Source organism: Gymnoscopelus braueri, assembly GCF_963280865.1.
Source record: "Gymnoscopelus braueri genome assembly, chromosome: 6".
NCBI classification, from domain to species: Eukaryota; Metazoa; Chordata; class Actinopteri; order Myctophiformes; family Myctophidae; genus Gymnoscopelus; species Gymnoscopelus braueri.
In genome coordinates, this window is record NC_137607.1 from 30,724,316 (window position 1) to 30,736,685 (window position 12,370).

Sequence of the window (12,370 nt, forward strand, 5' to 3'; positions counted from 1 at the left end):
ACACTCCCAAAGCTGGCGCCGCCGGCAGCTCCGCGGCAGCTTCCGCTGCCGGAAAATGCACTCGCTGTCCCTTTTTTGACCTGCAGTCTCTCCGGCACTTTGTTACTGCCACAAAAGAGTCACTCCTCACTTCAGTGTGACGTTGATTCACATCCCATCTATCATGCATGCAGCCCTTTGTCATCACTTGGTAGGTCTTGTCAAGGCCGATATATGTCTGTTCTTGATGTTGCTTTTGACTGGCACCTCATGAAAACAGAGTGTCATAATCTATCTGAAAGGACGATGTCTTGGTGATGCAATGAGTAAGAGGATAATGATGACAATGAGTTTGAAACTAATGTTGGAAACACTTCTCATCTTAGAGCTGAAGATAAGATAAGTTAAGATAAGCCTTTATTGATTCCAGGGAAATTCAGTCATAGCTACTGTGTATGGTAATCTGTCACCTTTGTTCACGAGTGAGGTTTCTTTCTGAGGAAATTCAGTCATGTAAGAAAAAGCTTGGCTTCATCCTTAGATGGAACACAGGTCTTGAGTGTGGGGGATGGACAAGGTCATTAGAATATATTATACCGCCTACATCACAGATTAAAGGATTTTTGTCTCAGCCGGATTTGCATTCATCTTCAGTAGACTTGACTACTGTAATGGTGTCTTTACAGGACTCGCTAAAACATGATCAGAATGCTGCTGCTCGGCCCGGACGGCTAGGGTAGCGATCTGGGCACCTAGGCTGCCCGCTTGAGTCCTTAGCATAATCACTCCAGTTCTTAGATCTTTCCTGGTAGGCTATGTCAAAAGAAAATATTTCAAAATGTTGCTGTTGGTTTATAAAGCACTGAATGGTTTAGGGCCAAAATACATTAGTGATCTTGCGCGATATCATAAAACCATTCAGACCTCTCAGGTTATATGGGAAAGGTCTGCTTTTTCCCCCCTAGAATCAATACTAAACATGGAGAAGCAGCGTTCAGTTTTTATGCACCACATATCTAGAACAAACTTGCAGAAAACTGCAGGTCTCTTCTTTTAAATGACAGCTAAAAAAACTTTCTGTTTGCCGCTGCCTTTTATTGAGATTTCTTTACTTATTATTCGGCACTGTAATTTTACTTTTTTTATGTGAGTGTGAGTTTTGTTTTTATTGTATTCAAATGTCCTTTTCTATTGTGTTTTTTGCTCTATGTCCTGAACAGGTGTTTTCGATTAAGGAGATAGGGTGTTTAACTTTCTGAATTTTTACTGAATTCAAATGTCCTGTTATGATGTGTTTCTTTTACTTAATGTTTTGTATGATGCGCATTGAATTGCCTTGTTGTTTAAATGTGCTATACAAATAAACTTGCCTTGCCTTGCCCATATGCTCTTGGCGTGCTGGCAATCAAAACCAGTTGCTATGATAGTAATAGCTATAGCACTACATATGCTCTGCTTAATAACCACATCTGGGATCACTCCCACAGCAATGGCATCATTAAAAGAAGGAAACACGCCTCTCCGTCTTTACAAGGACCCCATGGGGAGCAAGAGCCCAAGAGACTTGCCCCCAAGAGCAGAGCGCAAGAAGCACTGACAGAATGTTAAGTCTCTGCTCCTGTACCCCCATGCAATGTGAAGTGAAGTCTTCACTAAAAGATGGACGGACGGACGGACGGACGGACGGACGGACGGGATAGACAGACAGACAGACAGACAGACAGACAGACAGACAGACAGACAGACAGACAGACAGACAGACAGATGGTTAGACAGATAGATCATATACAGTAGAATAGATGAACAAAAGGACAAATTAAGTCCGATTCAACAGGGCCATTCCACTGTGATTAATTTACCTCATTAGTCCAGTGTGTTTAAATACACTATATTTTCCCTTTTGGTCAGATCTGTTCAGCTTTAATGAGTATATCAGCTGGAGTCACACAGGCAGCAGTTAATTACACTCTTTGAAAGTTTGACTTGTTTGACTTTTGTAACAGCCTCACTGATACCCTTTCGCTTGTTGACTCAATGTTCCTCACACTATTCTTTATTTGGTGGCTCTATATGGCTGCCAAAGAGTTACGTATAAGTCTAAGTTAATTGGATGGAAAGAGCCAACTTGTCTGCACTTCCCCTCTAATGATGCCTTGTAATTGAACAATGCCAGCCTTGCATTAATCACCATTATCGCTGTACTGCAAAATGTATTCACAAACAGGATATTAGGGCTTTGTCGTTCATTAGGATGCTTTTCTCAGCTCATTGCAATATTATATTCAAGTGCAGGGTTTATGCATATGTTACTGTCGTATATGGTCCCATTGATCAGACAAAAACAACACTATTCCCTGAGTGTAAGAATAACAAGAATCCAGTTTGAAAGTGGGTTTGTCCATAGAAATGTTTCTAAACAACAATATCATTATCAGTTTCTTTTTTCATGTAATTATATGGAAATGACTTAGAATTTGTAATTGATTGAATTTTCCATTTTTCACAGAAAGGTATGACAATAAAGGTATTCAAATTGATATTTATTGTTTATGAAAATTATCTGTTGCCCTGCCTTTAAAAGTATAGGGTAAGTAAGATTTTTCTTTGTTAAAATAAGTTATAAATAGCTCTATATATAGCTCTATATAGTCCTCTAAATTGAGTGTTTGTTCAGTAACAGGGGTCTCCTTGTCTCTCCAGCTCTGTAGTAAACAGATCAATTTTCAGGTCAGGATACCAATTTGATACAATAAGGAGATACAGTAGAACTCACACAGAATACAAGATAAACAAATGAAGCTGGAAGTAATGACACAAAGAAATGAGCATACAACATTGGAACTGTAACCCGTTATTGAACAAACACTCTATAGCAAGGATTGCTATACGAATATAATGCTTTAAACCTTTAAGGAAAAACTTTATGTTTTAACCAAAAAATATCTCTTATAGCCTACCATACCTTTAACTATGAGAACAAATGGAACCAAATGGATCTTTACGGGTCCTTTTGGTTCCATTTTTACACTCTCAAAGTTAAATAAACACGCAGGATTCTCTTATCCACAGGACCTAGCCTAATACAACATCAAAGAGCATGAGAATCGAGCATGCGAGGTGGTGTATTTATAAGAGTCCTGAAATTTTTGTTTTAAATGATCAGGGACATAATCCAATGGTTCTCAACCTGTGGGCCGGGGCCCACTGGTGGGCTATGAAGATATTGCAAGTGGGCCCCTAAATAATTGGCAAAACACTCAAATGATATTATGATAACATAACATTATACATAATATGTAAAAAATTACATGGTATTCTGTTCTTTTAAATGAGTTTTCACTACCGATGCCGATAAATAGGAATACTGTGTTAGTTTCATTGATCCACGCGGGATCAACTTCAATTGATTGATCATTAAAACAAACATGCTCTGAAAATGCACGTGGCCCACCCACTTGACCACTTAAAATGGCTGCCGTGCCCGTTTTAAGGGGTCAAATACTACCCGCGATGAGAACAAGCCTTCAGGCTTTTAGTTAGCTTTTATCCTTTTGAATTCATTTTCAATAAAGTGCTCAATCAATCAATCAATCAATCAATCAATCAATCAATCTGGGTGGGCCGTGAACACTTTCAAGATTCTTAAGTGAGCCCTGATCCAGAAAAGGTTGAGAACCACTGCTGTAACCTGACCGTTAGGAGCTCATGAGTTCTTTGTTCTTTGGAGGAACCAGTCGGTTGGGGACCATTGGATGATTGCTTAGTAAAAAAAAAACAATGGATTTCAGAAATCCCCTGCCACCCCTCTGAGCAAGCTCAACTTTCCAGTTATTGTGGTGTGTAAATCAGCGATAGACCCATAGGGAACGTTTGTGTTGAAAAGGATGACAGCAGCCAAGCTGGTTCTGTCAGACCACATCACAGGCCGGCTATGGGTAGATCGTTTGTAATTCAGTTCCGCGTGGGTAGCATTCAATTGCATGTGTTATATTTTATGACTACGTCAAGTAATGCGTGCGATAAACAATTCACAGAAAAAATTAAGCTGAGGGAAATTCACATCTGTCACGCCTCAGCCCTCTTGGGACTCTAGTAATATTTAATGGACAAACATGGCAAGGACCTGTCAGTCACAGTGAAGTGGTTTGCGCCACAATCTAAAGCTCACATTTTGTGCTATAGGGCATTGCAGTGGCGGGCATTTTGTGGTGCCGCAGATCGAAAGCCCATAAATTCCTCCCATAGAGATTTACGAAAATATTTATATTCATTATTTTATGCATGCAACCAAGCCATCCAGGCTCATGGTGAATCATGGTCATAAAACATTTGATTCTGTGTCAAAGAAATATTAGAAAAACGCAAAAAAGGGTATTCATTAAATATAGTATATAATGTAATTATATATTCAAATACGTTTTGACACAGAATCAAATGTTTTATGGCCATGATTCACCAGGAGCCTGTATGGCTTAGTTCCAGGCTTAAAATATTTAATATAAATATTTTTGGAAATGTCTTTGGGAAAAAGTAAAGGGCTTTTGATCTGTGGCACCAGAAAATGGCCGCCACTACTATGCCCTATAGTCTTTGAATGAGAATTTGAGGAAAATAGTGGCTGATAGGTGATAGTGCTGGGATGTGTGTGACACGTGTGTGTGTGTGTGTGTGTGTGTGTGTGTGTGTGTGTGTGTGTGTGTGTGTGTGTGTGTGTGTGTGTGTGGGGGGGGGGGGGTACCTTTACAATAGTGAGTTATGATGTGAGATTGGCTAGCCTCTTCACTTGCAAATTATTTCCACGAGCAGGTAAAAGATGTTCTCTGTGTAATGGGCATACTGTGACATTCCCACAGGTACCCCATGTCCTCACAAGAGAATTCAAAGGTACCCCACAGTGTCGCAAATGAATTTATGACCCATGAGATGTAAAAGACATGCATACTCCTATACAGAACTCTCTATTCAGGCACCGTGTGTGCTTTAATGACACATTTATGAGTGGCGATAATGATAAATTATTAAAAGAGCATATGGCAATTGAAAGTCATAAATCTCACGGGTGCATCCAATAAAAGCCCCCTGTCTCACGGGAGAAGAGGACCTTTGCAAATGGAAATTGAGCAATGATGAAATGTGGTTATTCATCAGTATTGCTTTGTTCGTTATTCATTTATTGTACCTTATTGCAGGTGCGACAATTACGAACAAATTCGTATTAAGTCATTCTGATTAAAGGCCATGACCGTCTTTATGGAAAGGTGATTAAATATTATCAAGGGGGTTTGCAAATTTGGGAGCCAAGAAACACCCAAGCAGAATCCCCACATATAGAAAGGTTTTATGAAGGCTATGGCTATGGCTATGGCTAAAGAAGATGATGTATGTATGTTCATTTGTTTGTGATAGGGTTATATGTTATCTGTTTTATATATGTGAGTCATGTATCAGTTTGTGGAAATATGTAAAAACTTTAAATAAAATGATTGAAAGGAAGGAAAGGTGATTAAAATATGTAGTCTTAATGAATATGTAGACTAAACATACAACTCTGTATATAGGTTCATGCTCTTCATTGAGACACTGCTTGGTTGGTTGATTATCCAAAGAAGAAAACATAAAGGTCATTGTTTAGTAATCAAGTACAGTACAGTAGGCTACTGCTGTTGTCCTCCAATCCTTGCAGTCGAACAGCAGACCTCCCATGGGAAATATCCCAGTTTAGAGACAACATAGTCATGTTCAAATAACCACGGCGATACAATGGCTTCAGCTCCATACAGTGGAATGGATGAAACGTCTTGAAAGTAGTGGGGGCAGCCCATGAAACATTTAGATCCATACTGCTGATCTCTTAACAAAACAAAACAATACAAATTTGGTGGCAGGAATGGGCTTCCATAGTGAATGGCTGAGTATATTGATTTGCAGTGCCGTGGGTAACTTGCTGCACATGAAGGGAGTCACTCCTTTCATGGTCAGCAACCTTCTATCAATAAAAAGGACCGAGGAGGTGATAAGCCAGTCAGCTGCCATGTCTTCCTGAGGGGTCATACAGCAGCTGACCAATCAGCTCAAGGAACTTGGCCACCAAACATGATTGCTGTGGATGATGTTTAACTGGCACAAACACTGTAAACAGAGTGGTAAACAGTGAACTTAGATGCTTCACAGAACGGCTTTGTACCATGAGGCACGCCAGCAATGGTTTCCATGTTCTGAGACAACTCTCCCTAGTGGTACTATGGACTGTACCATTTCATTTGCTGGGGGAGTTCCTCGTTGACAGTAATGTTAAACATTCATTTAGGCTTAGCTCTTCCCCCTTTTCTCTCAATTTAGTCGTTACGCCATTTCCCATTTATCCACACATGTGTTGTCCCTGTCACTGCTGACCCCTACACTTGACAGTGTGGAAGGATGTAAGAGAGTTTCACCGGGAGGGCATAACGCATGCACATAGAACATAGTTCCTCTCCCTGCTGAACAGACATCCTGACCAACCTGTAGAGTCGCTAGTGCAGCGGAAATTGTCATTTAATTTTGTCACTTCCCTTCTTGAGGACTTAGGGAGGACGTAAGGGCGCGCTACATCCAGGAGGACATAGTGCCGCCATCCTACTCCTCCCGTTCAACACCCTCCACTGACAGCTTGTTGAGTCGCTAGAGCCTCGGCTTCCCACCCAATAAATCAATTAGTCAGTCAGTCAGTCAGTCAGTCAGTCAGTCAGTCAGTCAGTCAGTCAGTCAGTCAGTCAGTCAGTCAGTCAGTCAGTCAGCCAGCCAGCCAGCCAGCCAGCCAGCCTGTCTGTCTGTCTGTCTGTCTGTCTGTCTGTCTGTCTGTCTGTCTGTCTGTCTGTCTATCTATCTATCTTGTATACATACATAGAGAGAGAAAGAGAGCGAGAGCTTCTATGAGCCTTGTTGGCCGTGACACTTCAGTGGGGAATCCTTAGAGGGTATTCAGATCACGTGAATCTAATTTCCCTTTGACAGAGTGGACGTAAGCCAGGAAAAAAGACCCACATCAAAGCAGACCTGATACGCATTTCTAAGTGTGATAGACATTACAAAAGACTGGAAAAATGGCCAAGACTATGACAATCACGTTACAGCAAACCTTTGATATGCAGGAAGCAGATATGATGTGAATTGTAGTACTACTGTATATATCACAACACGACCAGTGTTGGACGTGTTTTGTGTTCAAAAGGCCTGCGTGGTGATTTTACTGTATATGAGAGCTGATGAATAGCTGAAACACTTGAAGGGGCAGTCATGTCTCACTATTTAATAATACAGGGTTCTATACTAGGTCCTCTGCCTTTTCCCTCTACACCGAATCTCTTTGCCGAAAATAGCTGAGTTTGTATCGAATATTTTTCACAAATGTTTGCCCCAGAATAGGGACGCCAAGGTTCATGTGCTTAACTCTGTTCAGTATAGTGAGCTGAGATGGACAGGCCTTAGAGTCCTTCCAAGCCATGTGAGGGTAAAACGTCTCTCTCCAAGTGTCCGTCCAGGTTGTTTAGGCCTACAGTATACAACAGATTACACACTACACTTTACAATTTTGATTCCATCAACCATCCAAAGAGTCTATTTGCACTCGACATGTTCTCACCGCGGTTTTACCCAGGTCCAGTCTGTAAATGATGATCCCGTTTTTTTCATTGTAGGGAAACTTGGCTGTATTTACCCCATGAAATATTCCACATTTGTTAGAATTGTACTACGTACAAGACAGAATAAAGTGTAAATTAACACCAACAGATTTGGATCTGTGTGCTCAGAAAATGAACACGCACGCACACACACACACACACACACACACACACACACACACACACACACACACACACACACACACACACGTGAATCTGACCGGTGCCCCTGAGTGCCCAATGAAACCTTTCCCTCTGCCATTGAATCAAGATGACATTTCCCTGTGCAGCAAACCTCACGCCTCATGGATCTTTTATGCATTAGCATTATACTCTGGCTTTTTAAATAGCTGTCTGAAAAGCCTCGCTGTTTCAAGTCCCCATCACTTTAGACAACACATTCCATCCCATGTACTGTCTATTCATCCTTCTTTCATTTGACTGGAGGGCAGGCAATACAGAGGAGAATAACTGGACACTTGGCTACAAATATTATAATGCATGTCCACCTTTTTGTGTCCATCTCTCCACCCTAGCATATCAAAATATGACACTGAAAGCTTGCTTGCTTGTTTTTTGGTGAGAACATTTTTACTGAGTAGAGGAAATAGGCCTATACTGTAGGTGCAAGTTTCTGTGGAATGGTTTAATACAGCACTTAAACCCTGTATACTTAGTTCACAGGGGACCCCCTGGGCTCAATACTAGGTCAGCTCCTTCTTTCCTTCTAGTCTATACCAAATCTCTAGACCGGGTGCAATTATACGTACATAATATAGTGTTATATACTAGAGGTTCGGGCTGCTATGAGCAGCAGATTGTGAGGGCACACCGATGCTGCACCTCTGATCTGTCCCTTTTGTGCCCATATATGGAGATGTCTGTTTCTGTTTGTCTACCTGGGTCCCTTTTATGCCCATATATGGAGTTTCCTGATGTCATCAGTATATGCCCATACATTGGAATGCCCATATATGGTCAGCGATCAGCGCGGTCGGCGGTTCTGGTCTGGACAACTGGATATCCGAACTAGTCGACGACGGGCACCGCGCTCCCTTGAGTCCATGCCGCTGCGCATGCTGAGTTTGAGTTTGAGTCGGTCCCATATATGCACATGACCAAATCTGGGCATAGCGGTCAGATCTGTGGCTCTGGACAACCGGATCTCTGTATCTGTCAGTCCTTGTCCCTTTTATGCCCATATATGGAGATCGCTGATTTCATCAGTATGCCCATATATGGGCATGCCCCCTTTTGTGCCCATGGAGCTGACTAATTTGTTTGGGCCTGATTCCATGACGACACATTGAGTAATTTAATTAGACAACACATTCCATTTTACAAGATGAGGTACTGTACTGACATATCATGTGCCAGACTGGGTGGTCTAGGCAGAATTACAGAAAATGCATTTCAGGTTCGGATACCAATTTCATCCAATTAGGAGATTGAACTCATACAGGATACAGGATAAATAAGTGAAATTGATGACACAAATAAATGAGCATACACAATTGGAATTGGAACACTATAAAATTGAAGCTGATAAATTGGTTCTCTCTTCTGATTGATGAAGAGAAAATGTGTTTTCTGTTTAATAAAGAGATGGTGAGATGGGGAGACTCCTGTTACTGAACAGATTTCTGTCAGATAACTCACGAATAGATTGAACCAATATTATAGACCGAATATATTTAAGCAATATAATAGAATGAGAATACAAGTGTGGAAGTAATATTTTATCTTGGCGTTCAGGCTCTGCTATATTTTTTTCTCCCTGCTCAGCACAATCATACGGCCATCATTAACCATTAAGAGCAGGGAGATAGATATACCATAACATAACAACCCCCCATGGGGAACAGACCAATAGCAGAGCCCACTGGTGGTGCTGGGGTGGTGGTGGGAGCAAACGCTGCATGACAACAAGCTAGAAGACACAACCGGATGGAATGCCCGATTCAAGAGAACTTAAATACCCGCCCAATTGGACAGCTGATTGCCACGTCTGTGTATGACGTAAGGATCTTGCATGACGCTGTAAACAGCCATATAGAATGAGCAATGCATGTAACCTCTCGAGTGTATGCTGCCAGAACTAACTCGCAGGCTACGTATAATTTCTGTCAGATAACTCACGAATAGATTGAACCAATATTATAGACCGAATATATTTAAGCAATATAATAGAATGAGAATACAAGTGTGGAAGTAATATTTTATCTTGGCGTTCAGGCTCTGCTATATTTTTTTCTCCCTGCTCAGCACAATCATACGGCCATCATTAACCATTAAGAGCAGGGAGATAGATATACCATAACATAACAACCCCCAACACGCGTGACCTACGGTGAACGCTCACCGATTCATCCAAACAGATATCCCACTAAACTCCTTCAGGAGACAGTGACGAATATGCAGCTAGCAATTCTGGATCATGCTAGGATATCCTAACATAACCCCCAACACGCGGAACCAAGAACGCCCTACGGTGAACGCTCACCGATTCATCCTAGCAGATATCCCACTAGACTCCTTCAGGAGACAGTGACGAATATGCAGCTAGCAATTCTGGATCATGCTAGGATATTCTAACATTATGTGAACTTGAATGTGAAGCCATGGCTACGCTTGCCGTAAGCCTTATCTATGTGAACTTGAATGTGAAGCCATGGCTACGCTTGCCGTAAGCCTTATTCTATATGATAGGAAAACTATGTGTGGGGTGAATTCTCAAACCCATACCAATTGACCAAGCTGATATCCCATCCACCACAGACCAGCGTCTGGGATCAGCGAGGACATACTAACTTTATGTGAACTAAAAGGCCTTAGCTGCCATGCACAGGCAGCACTTAACCATTCCTCTAATAGCCACATAGAGGAATATACTACATAAACTTAACATGCCTAAGTGTTAAGAGTTGATGCCCCCAACCGCATCCTACTGATGCCCCCAACCGCATCAACTCTTATGCAAGCCAACTGCATCACCGTGATGCTATACCCAACCGCATCAGCCATGATGCAAACCAACCGCATCAACCATGATGCCACGTTTTTTTTTGAGTTTGAGTTTGAGTTTGAGCAACCAGCTGAACTCTTTAGTGCCAACTAAAGAAACATTTAAAACTTAACATGACTTTGAAGTCACGCTACACCCAGCGACCACCAGATATGCATGGTAATAACAAACTACCATTTACATTTAGCTATTACAACACTTGTATTCATTACATCCTGAGCCAACAAAGAACTCCCCATTTTAGCGCACATGACGAACATGGCACTAAGGACCATTTTATTCAGAACGGTTGATCTGTGCACCAACTGAAAATATGCAGATGGTTAAGATTTGTTCTGTTGAATTAAAGCTTAAACTGAAGATGGGACATGGCCTGTTTGAACAAATGAGCCACAGATAAAACATAATGCTGCTTGTGTGAGAACAGACTAAGATCTGTGTTTTAACAGCTAAGATCTATGACTGCCCCATCTAACCATAGATTGACTTCTAATTAACAAAGAATACTGAAGCAGCTTCCAATGAGAGATTTAAGATATATTCATAAAATGTCCCTCCATAGAAATGAAACATCAGAAATCATGGATGCATGACTAACTCTTGATATACACTTAGATTAGACTCCACGTAGATGAAAGCAATGGTTATCGACTTATAGTAGTTAGTAGTACCAACAATATTTAATCTGAATCCAGTACTCCCTTTACATTACATGCTTGTAAAATTGCAACCTTGCTTACAAGACTGCAAGAAGAACCACGCCAACATAATACCAAGAATGATAAGCCACCATTTAAAGAACATAACATTAAATATTTGCCTCCTGAGCAGATTTTAATTAATGACCATAACATTCATTATCCAATAACTTCATAACAATAATAACGGAACTAAGTTTGGATTCCAAGAACCTTTGAAATGCCCATCAACCATGACTCTACTGAAGAGCCCCACCATTTATCTGGTAGCAATAACTTTACTCCTGTAGCTTGTCACACAACATGACATCAATTGTCAACCGCTTTTATAAGAATGCATTACATCCGGTGATCTGAACATATGTTGATCCCAAGATAAGACATGAGTGCCCTCATAAATTGCTCCCCTCCTTTATGCCCTGAGAGCATGAATGCCCTCTGCTGGACTGACTGCATTTCGCAATTAGCAGTGTTAAACCATCTTTAATATAACAAAGACCATTTAGATGGGCTGCTATTGCTAAAAATAAAGAAAAGCAGTTGTTTTCCTTCAAGTGTTTCAAGATTTACTTAAGAAAATCCCTGTAACCTACCAGTCTCTTATCCAAGGTGTAAGCAGCAAAATGTATATCACCTTGACAGCATAAGCAATAGCTTAATTAGCTTTGCAATACAATAGCACAGGGGGTACTTTAGAATGTAACCAAAAGCTTACATCTAACCAAGCACTGCAGCCAACACAGTATAATAGCCCATAACTTACTTGATTTGCACAATTTACTTCATTATTATATTTACCAGCCTCCACTATATCTTAGAGGCAAATTATAACCAGAAAATGTAGCTACATCAGATGGAAATAGCTATAGCCACCAATTAGCACATACTAGCTGCAACATAACATATATTACCACAATATAATGGCCATACTGCACACTATAGTCTACTATAGTATAAAATTATGCACCATGAACCATAAGTTCTCTTTACGCATATTTGAATGCAGT